Source organism: Equus asinus, chromosome 14 (genome assembly GCF_041296235.1).
Source record: "Equus asinus isolate D_3611 breed Donkey chromosome 14, EquAss-T2T_v2, whole genome shotgun sequence".
Classification (NCBI taxonomy): domain Eukaryota; kingdom Metazoa; phylum Chordata; class Mammalia; order Perissodactyla; family Equidae; genus Equus; species Equus asinus.
Window position 1 is genome coordinate 7,151,399 of NC_091803.1, and position 12,826 is coordinate 7,164,224.

General features: G+C 48.5%; 1 pseudogene; it reads right to left on the reverse strand.

Moving 5' to 3' along the window:
* Nucleotides 1-4,229: 4,229 nt before the first annotated feature.
* LOC139040245 (heparan sulfate glucosamine 3-O-sulfotransferase 4-like) overlaps nucleotides 4,230-12,826 on the reverse strand; it is a 55,166-nt pseudogene continuing 46,569 nt past the window's right edge.

Here is a 12,826-nt window from a genome sequence, read left to right on the forward strand (position 1 = left end):
GAGGAGATAATAACAGCCACAGTGATGGACTTCTGTTCTCTGTTTTGTTGTGTTTCACTCCAGCCTCCACTTATTCTACTTCCTGTAACAGCCTGATTCTGGTTTCCAGACTACCTCTCTCCCATCCTCAGTACCATGGTCATTAGGGCGGATCTCACTCCCCCACAGCCCAGGGAGCAACCCCTAACTTTAGCCCAGTGTGTTGCATTCTTATGGAGAAAGTAATGCATCAGGGGCAGGACCATGGCTCAAGTTAGGCCAATCACAGCTGTATATTTCTCAGGTTTCTCCAGAGAAACAGAACCAAAAGGTGGGGGAGAGAGAGAAAATGGATACAGATATAGACATAGACACAGACAGTATAGATATATCTAGATATAGACGTAGGCATATGTCTGTATGATAAAGATTTACAGATAGATAGATCTATAGAGACAGACGGATTCAACTGATTGGATGAGGACCACCACACTGTGGAGGATAATCTGCTTTCCTCAAAATCTACTAATTTAAATATTAATCACATTTAAAACAAATACCTTCACAGCAACATCGAGACTGGTGTTTGACCAAACAACCGGGCACCAGAGCCTAGCCAAGCTGACACATAAAGTTAAGCAGGCCAGCAGCCAGTAAGATTCACGTCAGCTCCTGTTGGAGCCGTAAGAGAAGCAGGCTTGCTCCATCCTGCAGGACTTGAGCCTGGAAGGATGCGCAGGGAGCAGACTGAGGGTGGGAGGGGAAGGGCTCAAAGGGAGGGCATGAGGCCAGGCCCCAGGGAGTTTCCGCCTCAGCGAGCCAGGCAGCCCACGCAGAGCTGACAGCCTCCAGAGTGGCTGTCCCCAACCAAAGGGCCTCTGTCCCCAGAGACCGTCTGTGAAGCCAAAGAGTTGTGCGATGGTGTATGAGAGATACCACACGCACCGGGGAAGCCCTGCTTAAAATTAGCTAGATTTTAAAAAATACATGTCAACATTTATATATATATATTATACTTATATACCAATCGAAATACATATTTTATACGTATGTGTACATATATGTGTGCATCTTAGATTCTTTGAAAAATCAAATAGCATAGAAGAATCTATTGAAAAATCAGTCTGCCTCCCACCTGTGACCTGCCGTCCACCTGGCCCCACCGAAGAATCAGACACTGTGCCAACGTCTTCCCCGCCCGCCAGGACCGCCCACAGCTCAGCCGGTGTGCGTCTGCACAGGCCTCTTTCTATGCAAACGAAAACACACGATACACAGAATGCTTTGTTTTAATTATTTCCCCTTAAAATGCACCTAGGAATCACGCCGTCCTGGCATGTCATAGGGCCACTCAGTTTCTTTTCAGGGCTGCACCTTTCTTAACTCCCCCCATCAAGGGACATTCAGGTTTTGTCCATGTATCTCCTGGGTGACTTTATATATATATAACATAATATCTATTTATATTTTACATATCTATATATATTTAATATACTTTATATTATGTATTATAAAATATTATAATGGTATATTATGTTATTTATGTGAAATTTTTAGAGAAGAGAATGCAGAAAGTGAAAAGAAGGCAAATTATTTTCTAAGGAATTGAGTTACTCAAGAAACTCTTGCATCCCTTGGTGGACAGTTGGAGTAAGACCCAGAGCTAACAGCTGCAGCCTTCCCCACTAGGTTTTATAATACGAAGGCGATCAGGCAGGATGAATTGGTTCCCGATGGTTCGGTGGAACAGTCTATCTTTGGGGAGAGCGCTGGCCTTCAAAGCCCACAGACCTGGGTTGGACTGTTGTCTGCCACTTACTGGCCGGGTGATCTAAAGCCTTGGAGCCTCAGTTATCCCATCTGTAAAATGGAGATGATGCTTCATGAGATCGAGTGAAGATGAAATCCGGAAACATGCACACAGTTCTTAGCTCAGTGTTAGCGAATCTAAATCCGCTTCTTCTTACAATCTTTTCATCCCCCTAAGGGCTCTTCTTTTCAGAATGCACAATTGTTCAGCCACATGAGCCGGCAAGGCAGAGGCAAGACTTGGACTAGCTCTCTTCTAGAACGCCAAGAAACGGTGAGCATGGGTGTTGGGGTGTCCACCAGGTAGCTTTGCAATGTGCGTCCCGCCCTCCAAACTTGCCTACTATGTCCCAGGCTCTGTGCCAGTCCCTGGGAATTCACAAATGAGTAAGTTCCCAAGGATTCCCAAGTGAAGTGAAACCAGCGCAGGAAGAAAAGCTCAGTGAGGATGACAGCACGTGATGATCACTACCGCAGGAGTTTACGTCAAACGTGCTGAGGGCAGGAGAAGAAAGTCCGGGAGAGTTACAGCAGGAGGATGCCCCGGCCCTCGATTTTACAGGAGAAAGACTGCTCCTGATGGCACAGAGAAGGGTGTCCTCGCGGACTGGGAACACCACTGTCCGATGCGCCGCAGCTCTCACGTGGATGACTGCGGGGCTCTCTGACTGCTCTCTGTTTCCTCCCTTGGCCCACACAGTCGATTCTCAACACAAGAGCCACAGTAATGCTGTGAAGACATGAAGTCAGTGGCATTTCTCCACTCAAAGCTCTCCAATGTCTTCCCACCTCACCCAGGATAAAAGTCAGAGTTTCTACAGCGATCTTCCATGTTCCTCAAACCCGGTAGGTACTCCTCCACCTCAGGGCCTTTGCACCTGCTGTTAGCCCTTCCAGGAATGCTCTTCCCCCAAGTATCCACAAGACTTATTCTTTCACCTCCATTCTTCTCCACAGTGCTCTCATCTTCTGTCACAATATTTAATTTAGTCATATATTCAAGGTAGAAGCTCTACATTCTTGCGCTTTCTGCTGCATCCCCAATGCCTAGAGCTGTGCCTGACACATGGAAGGTAAACAATAACCATTTGCTGAAAAAAATGAGTCATTACTGAATCCTGGCAAAGCTATGGAGGTGTGAAGGAGACCAGCAGGTTTTAGAGAAACAAACAAAACAGACAAAGTGGGGACTGGAAATGTTAATTCTGAGGTTGGGTCAGTTGCAAGATGACTGACTTCACTCGCCAATGCCGACAGGCTAACGTGCTTGAGTCCAGAGAGACTCCCCACCCACACATCAGGGGCAGCGGAGACACGGAACGCCTTTCAGAGAAGCAGCACTAGAGAAAGGGGTGCAGGACGGCACCGATCAGGGGGAAGTGGATTAAAACAGGGAGGGAGCATTGGCTAAGCAACACCCACGGAATAACGCACCTTGTAGTGATGGCATACATATTTGGGGATTTTCGTTAAATTTTGTTGCTAAAAATAAATGCATTGAATCAGGAGAACTCGCCAAGCAGGCACGGCCCTGCAGAAACCAGACTCCTGCAAGCCAGGACTTTGAACTCATGGTTCACTCCTATCAGAAATAAAGGAGGTCAGAGATAAACGGTCTCTGCCATGAAGGAGTATGCACTGGTGGAGAGATAACAAAAGTCAATGGATTCATTATCATACCAGAGAAGAGAGTGCTAGAGGAGGACAGGAGAGAGGGCAAGTAATTTGGCTTAGGTGACTTGCAGAAGCCTTCTCCAAAGGAAGCGTTATCAGAGCTGGGTTTTGAAGGATAAGTAGGAGTTTGCCATTGGAGCAGAGGAGACAGGGCATACCATACAAAAGAAAGAGCACATGCAAAGGCAAAAGCTATGAGTAAGTACAAACTATCTGGAGACCAGTCAAGAAATTCAGTGGAAAGTGATTACAGGGTACAAGTGGGGGGAGAGGGCGTGGCTTTTTGCACCCAGCTGGACTTGGGGCACCTGAAACCGTAAGGCCTGTGTGTCATGCTAAGGACTCTGGAGTTGATTCTGTACCTAACGCACAGCCAGAGGAGGTCTGCAAGCAGCAGGCGAGATGAACGGACCAACGTAGGGAAGGCTTTTCCCACTAAACATATAACAAGCCCTGGTGTTTTCTAATGACAGAATCCGCGACCCTTCAGCCATGGAACATTCTGCAGACATGTGCCGCCTCCCTTTATGGGAGGGCAAGAGGCAGGCAACAGTTGCTCACCCTGCAGACACAGGCCAGCAACACTTATTGTCCAGATTCATTCTCTAGAACCCTCAGTACTGATGTCCCTCCCGCTGCAGGCCCTTAGGAAACCAACCTCTGGCACATCACACAGACAGTGTGGCAGGGGACCTCCCAGAAAAACAGAATGAGGTGCGCTTCTGCTCCTGGAACTCTTGATGGATCAACCTGCCAGTTCGCAAACTACACATAAACGTGGTGGGTTCCACAGCAGCTCAGTCACCAAGGCCCCTGCAGAAATAGCATCCTGTTTAGTCAGTGCTACAAGAGAAATCCCTGCGATGCACAATCGTGCAGAAGAAAAATAATAACATCACCAGATTTTAAGCTACGAGCTGGGGCAAGATGCGTCAAAGGTCCCCGTGTCCCTGGAAATTCAGTGCTGTCCGAGAAAGGGACAGTGGGTGAAGAGTATGCTGCGCTATGCCCACCAAGATTCATGCAAAACGATGCAACAGACCAAGTAGGCGCCTTGTATGGAAGAGGTGGTCCTACGTAATAATGACAAACACTTGTGCAGTGCCTGCTGTATGTCAGACACCGTTTTGGGCATGTTATACATAGGACATCATTTGATCATCACAGTGAGGTAGGAACTATTATTATCCGCACTTTACAGATGAGGAAACTGAGGCACAGAGAGATTAAGTAAGTTGTCCAAGGTCACACAGCTCATAAGTAACAGAGCCAGCGTTGAAACCCAGTCTGGCTCTCGAGTTCATGGTCTAAACCACCATTGCCACAGCAAAGGACGAGGGCATTTCTTGAGCACAGAGACCTGAGTCTGAATCACAGTCACTCCAAATCTCCAGCTCTAAGTCTTTGCGACAGTTACTTAATTTTTTGAATCTTGATTTTCCCAGCTGCGAAATGGAAACATTGCTAGTGCCTCTCTCAGAAGGTCTTGAACTCACTGAGCGCCCAGCACATGGTGGGCAGCCAGCAGACGTTTGCTAAATCCCAGGTTGAGAAGCCACCCGAAGGGCTCTCGCCGTGGCTGCTTACTCTTATTCAAGTGCTCACACTTCCTAAACATTAACCACTTCCCACAAAATGCCTGGTTTGACCCATTCGCCCTGCCCTCCAGTCACCGTGGACTGAACCTCCGCCTGACCCACCTGCGTGGACGGTTCTCAGGGTCAATGCTGCAGATCCTGGAGTGTTTCTTGAGCGGTGGCTCCGCTCCCTGCTGCTCCCGCAGGAAAACCCCGCAGGACCGACATCTGGAACGACAGTGCGCCCCATGATGCAGCCAATCACCGCAGGCCTCTGGGCGATGTCGTTCTGTCACCAAGATGCACTGAGACTCGCCGAGGGCCTAGCGGGGCTGGTTTAAAAGGACGGGCCACTCAACTTCAAAGTCAACACAAAACCATTTTTTCTGGACAGCCAGCGTTTCAAGACATTTTCAGTTTGTCAGCTTGAAAATATCTCCAAATTTAAAAATAGTTTCCTGTTTTCAAAGTCAGCAATATTTATCAAGCCTCTAATAAGTACCTGCCACCATGCCAGGTACTGGAGCTAAAAGGATCAATAAGATGTGACCTCTGTCCTCAAGGAGCTTTTAATCTATTAGAGAGAGAGGCACGACGAAGGTCCATTCCGTGTTATAAGTGGTCTGAGGGCTTATGAACAGAATGCCTTGGGACTGGACAGGAAGGAGCGTTTTGGTCTGCCTGGGGAGGGGTCCAGTCATGGTAGGCCCCACGTGCAGGCAATAGGACAGAAACATCGCCAAAGCTCAATGGTAAAAACACGAAGACACTGGCTGTAAGGAGCACAGAAGTCAGCCTGGACCAAGGAGAGGCATTTCTGAACGCTTGCGGAGATCCCGTCTGGGAACAGAATGCGAAGTGTGGGCAGACGCGGAGCCAGACAGTTCTCTGCGACATTTAGGTGCCCTACACCATACGCAAGGAGCTGTGGGACATAGATACTTATGATGTGTGGCACGTACAGATAGATACAGGGGTCTCATCCAACTTCTTTTTCCCAATAGAGCATCCCAAGATTTACTCCTCCTGGTCCCAGAATGTTCGTAAGAGTCCCTTTGATAACCTTGTAGGCATCCAATCAACCTCCTTGCAGAGCTGAACAGGCCATCTCTGCCTTTGGTCTGCAACCTCCGTTCCCCGTCCCCTGACGTCACAGCCACCTCTGATTCCCAAGCTTGCATTAGACTTGTAACATTCAGGTGTGAAAATGAAATGTCAAATTCTTCTCACTCCGTCTCAAAGAGAATGGTGAGACAGTTAGAAAGGACAAATTCCTCAGACTTAAATGTCTCTCACTTTTCAAAGACTCTTTCTAGAATTTCAAATACACTGGGCCTCCCTGGGCTCTAGTGGCTTTTACAGTTTACATTTCCATGTTGCAGCTGAAAGGTTGGGATTTGCGGTAAAAGCCTGCAAGAAGACAAAGTAACTAATATTTGCTCAATCCCTATTATGTGCCTGAAACAGGCTAAATATTTGCAGCCCATTAAAATGCTGCAAGGTAAGGATGGTGATCTAAGTATCACAGATGGGAAAAGTGAGGATCAGAGGGGTTCAGTAACTTACCCAGGATCACACAGCTTAAATGCAGAATTCAAACCAGAATAGTTGACTCCAAAGCATAGGTCCTTTCCACGACAACCTACGAGACCCCTTTAATGATACCTAAATGGGCCAACAGTGAGGCACTCGGAGTGATGCTATGCATGACACTGAACACACAATCCTTTCTTCAAGGCCCAGTTTAAGACTATGGCTTGGGCAACTAAGCTAATCTTGACTGTGATAAGAGCAGCCCAATTATCATCTTCCAGTATTTGTCACGACAAGAATCTCCTAGAACACAGGTCAGCAAGCGACAGCCGGTGTGCCACATCTGCCGGCTGCCATGTTTGCAAACAAAGTTTGATTTCACGCCACAATGGCAGAAGTGAGTAGTTGACAGAGCCCACATAGCTTGAAAAACCTAAAATACTTGCTCTCTGTCCCTTTACAGGAAGAGGTCAGCCAACCTCTGGGCGAGAAAAATGATTCCATCGTCTACTAAACGCTGTTTGAAGCCAGAAGGTAACAAAGAGGTGGGGAGGGGGTCAGAATGATACAAAACCATCAATAAAACCATACTGAGAACGGTGATGGGTAATCTTGTCCACTGGACAGGGCTGGGGAAGGGATGCCCAGATACCTGTAGAACACTATTTTGGGTGTGTCCGCGAGGTGTTTCTGGAAGGGACTAAAGCAGCCGACGGAGTAAAGAAGATCCGCTGTCAGCACAGCAGCTGGGCAACTCCACTCGGTCAAGGGCCCAAACAGGAAAAAGGGGAGGGAGGGTGAATTCCCTCTGTCTCTCAGAGCTGGCACGTCCATCGTCCCCTGCCCTCAGACATCCGAGCTCCTGGTTCTTGGGCCTTCAGACTCAGACTGAATTCCACCACCTGGTTTCTGGGTCTCCAGCTCGCAGGTGGCAGAGCACGGGACTTCTCAGCCTCCATGGCCACGTGAGCCAATTCCCATGACAAATGTCCCCTTAAATATGTCTCTATATATCCTCTTGGCTCTGTTTCTCCGGAGAGCCCTGACTAATACAAGCACTGTCATATGCGCTCAGTATGTCTGTTCCTGTGCTCCAGGCTAGGCACCAGCGAGACAGGGACTCATCATTGGTGCCTGGGCACCTATGACTACCCGCCACTGGAGTAGGTTCTGGGAGAGTGACAAACCACACAGTCGGGTGAGATGCATCCTTCATAATCTCCACTTCAAAGGATTTACAACTCCATGGGGTATACAAATTATGACAACACAGTGTAAGGAGGGCAGTAAGAGAGTCTAAAGACAGCAGGGTTCCAGGGGAGGAGGCAGAGAGAAGCCACTAGCTCTTTCCATGGAAGATGCCGAAAGTTTCCCAGGGTGACACCTGAACGGGGTGCTAAAGCATGGTTTGCTGAGGGGAGAAGAGGAGAAAAGGTGTGCCAAGCAGAGAGCTGAGGTTGTGCAAAGGTCCTGAGGTAGGAAATCATTTAGCATGTTAAACCAACAGCACTGAGCCATCCTGTGGCTGGAGCAAACCAGACACTGAAGAGAGAACAGCAGAGGATGAAATTGCAACATGGTAAATTAAAGGGTGGGTTCACTTCTAACTGCATCAATCCTGGTTCAAAGCCTGGAGGTAGGATCGTGGTCAGTGACTTCCATACCCACGTTTCAGAGTCAGTATGAGAGCCCCAAGTGAAAATGCATTTAAAGCACTTAGCACAGTCCCTGCCATGTCATAAACACTGACTATTCACTTTTATGATGAGTAATGTCCTGCACACTAACCGCTCTTCACGAATTGCAACATTCGGCCTCCACAGACTCTGTAAATGGCAGAGAGAAAAGTATCAGGAAACACGCAGCCGGATGAAATGTATCAACATAGGCTGCAGCGCAGAGTGTGTTCCACTTAAAAGAATGGGCTGAGCTCAAACCCAGGTACCACCCCTCCCCCGCTGTGTGGCCTGAGAGAGGTTACCTAACCTCTCTGTGCCTTTGTCTCCTGATCTGTAAACTGGAGATGACAACAAGAGCAGCCTCCTAAGCTGGTTGTGAGGACAAGATGATCATGTGACGCACTCAGCCCAAAGCCTGGTGTCTAAGGAGTGGTCAATAAATGCTGGCTATTCACTTCTCCTCAAGGCCATCATGACTGGAGTGAAAGAAGAATATGTTTTCTTTCTCACACTCTAGTAAGGCCCGATGGAGGAGGAAAGGCTTTTATTCATCTCTTGGCAAAGGCACTTTAGATTCTAGACATCTCTAGTAAAAGCAGAGAAAACTATTCACCCGGAGGGAGGCATCTACGAATCTGGAAACTTCTAAGTTCCAATCCAATTTTAAACACTCTGTCCATCATCTTTCCTGGAAACCACTGGGTTAGCAATGCAACAGTACTTCCTAGTCTGCATTTTGTTCTCAGAAATGCAGCAAAAAAACCTTGGCATGACCACCAAAACCACGGCAATCAACTAGAAGGGAGAGGAAGCGGCAGGACAAGAGTCCACGGGGGAAGGACCGAGGAGAGGAGAAAGCACTCGCCTGTGCCCGCGTTCGCTGACCTCTCCCCACTCCCCGCTGTTGTCAACAACCTGTGAATATCAGGTCTGTCCCCAGGCTGGGGGGAGGCCCCTTTCATCAGCTAGGAGAGGCATCAATTAGAATACTGTTTGCTTGTTGGAAGACTATAATCCAGGCTGCTTTTCAAGCACCAACAGCTAAATAGGTGCTTATTTAAAAATCAATCTAAAAGTCAAGGTTTCCTTTTCAAATCCTTTCCATGAAGGAGCAATGGTGGCAGAATAGAGGGATAAAGCTTTGAGTGGTCCCAGCTGCTGAACACGTGTATCTCAAGGAGACTGCCACGGATTTCAGAGCATCGCAGATAGAAACGGGTTGTGAGAGGCGAACAACACATAAAACAGCAAGATCGCCAGCCACTCAGAGGGGCCCACCACGAGAGTGAGGATGCCTGGTCCTCCCGGCACCAATGAGCAAGAGGTTGCTCCCCAAGCCTGAGAGCCAGAGCCGAAGACAGCAGAGATAACTGCTTGGTAAACGGGAAGATGGAGGGAAACGGGAGAAAGATCAAACCTCCATGCCCTGCACGCACAAGTGCACACACAGGATGGATGCAGGTGTGCGCACAGGCACACACACACACAGATCTTCCCCCAGGCACAGATAAAAAGTAAAAGGGTCTAGGAAGATCCAGCAGGACTGATTTTGCTCCTGGGAGCGATCTTCTGCTTGGGGAGAACTAGCACGCTGATTTTCACCGTCAACCCACACTGATGTCAGGTGAGTTGGAATGCCCCTTTCACGTTCTGATCAAACACAGATTTGAACCTGTGAGCACAAACTCCAATGCCTACAGGCATCAGGGAGATCACATTAGTAAGTGCAGTGGGCCAGAAGTCAACAATAGATGGGGACTGCGGCAAACTAGGCAGCCCCTGTCTAAAGGAAGTGCCACACTCAGCACCAGGAGTCTGTGACTGGGTAACACTGGACTCAGTGTTGTTCCATCTTTTGATTTTTGTTTTCTAAAGAAGCCAGAAACCTAGACCTTTGGGTGAAATATCCCACTTTTAAAATATTAGCCATTAACTCAAAATGGGTCTCAAAACTCTCCGGGCCAAACAAATCAAATCTGATCTCTGATGTAAACACATCCCTTCTCTCCACTGAGAAGTGTCCCATGACAGCAGGTTGTAACCCAGCCTATGACCCAAAATACCCTGGCCCGCGGGCATGCTTGGTTTGGCCCACACTATGGGTTTTATTTTGTTTTGTTGAAACTGAACTAAAATTTAAATTGAAGATATTGTGCATGAAATCTTGACTTGTGTTTCTCCCAAAGGACGAGCACTGGCAACACGGTGCACCCTCAACACCCGTGGGGACTGGATGGCGTTGAGTCACGGCCGCCCCCAGAGGACACACGCTCACTCTCAAGGTCACCAGTATTCCCACCAGGCCCCCTTCACGCACTGTCACACCTGCCCGGCCCCACTGGGCATCTGCCTTGCAGCCCCTGACAAATCCTCAAAGAGAGGAGAGGAACGGTCAAGAATGCTAGCCTAGGGGGCTGGCCCGGTGGCCAAGTGGTTAAGTGTGCGTGCTCCACTTCTGCAGCCCAGGGTTCGCAGGTTCAGATCCCAGACGCAGACCTAGCACCGCTCATCTAGCCACACTGTGGTGGCGTCCCACCTAAAGTAGAGGAAGATTGGCAACAGATGTTAGCTCAGGGCCAATCTTCCTCACCAAAAAACAAACAAAAACAAGAATGCTGGCCTAGTGTAAAATTCCAGAGGGAGGGAAGACGTTTTAGAATAAGGCCGTGAAGACGACTATGGCATTGCTTTATCCATAAGGATAAATATTTGCCTGGCAATGCGAGAAGCTAAAGTCCCCTGCACCGCTCACAGAAAGTGTGCTATGGGAATTTAAAACCAGAAGGGAAAATAAAGGTAACCGAGTGAGCTATTTTTTACCCCTTGCAACTCATGGAACTTCTTAAGGTTGATTTACAAACTCTTATTTTGAAAACCTTCTCTTTTTTCCCGTCAGTTCATATTTCTTCCTTTTCCAAGGAAGTTACATTATGGGGAAGTCAAAAGAATGCAGGATGCCGAGTCAGGCAGCTCTGCCCCAGGCAGGCTGTGTCCACCTGGTGAAATCGAGGCACCCCCCGCTCCCCGAGTCTGACTTTTTTTGTCTTTAAAATGGGATGATGAGACCCTCTTCCATCACAGAGGTACCGCGAGGATAAGATGAAGCAGTGCACACGGAAGCACATTAGACTGTCACCGTCTGCCATGAGTTAGTTTTCATGTATCATCTTTTGCACCCCACGCCTCAAACGCAGGCTCTATGAAGTCATGGGTTTGTTTTCTTCATCACTGTACCCCCCGTGCCTGGCAGATACTAGGCATTCAAGAAATAATTCTTAATTAAAAAATGAGGTGTGTGTACATAGATGACTGATAGATGGAACAAAAAGTAGATGAGAGAGAGAGAGAAGTGACAGATGAGTGAGTGAGTGAGCAGGAAAGACAGACAGACAAAATTATCACCACTAACACTCTCTATATCTCTCCTCTCCAGACACTGACCTAGAAAGTTTGGCCACCGTCTGCCAAACTCTTCTGGCTGCAATAACTAAAATCTTTATGTAACTTATATCCCACTCTCTTGCCCCTGGGTGGACACACTCCTTCCGCAAGTGACCCTATGCTGAAAGGTCCCTGGTATTTCACTGAAGGAGACGAAGGCATTACGTGCCTTCCGGGTACCAGATGCTAGGGGAGGTACCTTCCTCACCTCATCCTCACAACCCTGGGAGGGGGCATTGTTGGTCCAGCTCACAGCACGAGAGGTGAGGCTCCGATTGGTTAATCAAGCTTCCGAAGACCAAGCAGCTCTTAAGTGGTGGTGTCTGGTTTTCAACCTCGCCCTCTGACCCAAATCCAGAGAGATTCCCACATCCCTGACAGAATAGACTAGACGAGCCCGGGAAGGTCTTTGCATCATTCTGGGATTCTGGACTTGCTACTCAACACACCTGCTCTTCCTGGGCCCACTCTCTAACACAGCGGCCGATTAACACACCAGCCGTTAACCAGTCCGGTAACTTAGCTTTGAGCCAAGCCCTTGCCCCGACAATAGATACTGGGAGTGTGCAAGTCGGCCACGGTCCAGCCATTTCAAACTCCCCCTCCCAGCACTGCCCACTTGGCAAAGTAACATGGCTTTGTCTGAGTTGGCCACTGACTGGACTGGAACACAGCATCTGACTCAAAGAAGATACCTCCATAGGTTGGCCAACGATTACCATGAGGCTTCGTACAGAGGGCTCTGCCCACTAGGGGCGATGGTACTTGGTTAAGCCAACAGGATGCTCTCTCTGCACTAGTCCAAGTAAATTCACTGAGAGACGCAGAGAAGACAACGGCCCATGCAGGGCTAAAAGGGACAAGAAGATGGCCACAACCTTGAGCTGAGGATGCGTTCCAGTCCCGAGTCCTACTCACAGAGGGTGGAATTAACACCCAGGGAATCTCTCTGGTCAAAGCACTGACAACCCCTCTTGCTTCGATCTGATTTAGAATCTGGCTCATGTGCTCTCACCCCAGCTCTAAGCCCGGTCTGAGCTGGCCTCTATTTTAGGGACATTCAGGGAATCAGCATTTTCAGCCCCAGTCCAGGTCGAACAATGGCAAGCAGCAATCAGCTGCTCAGAACTGGGT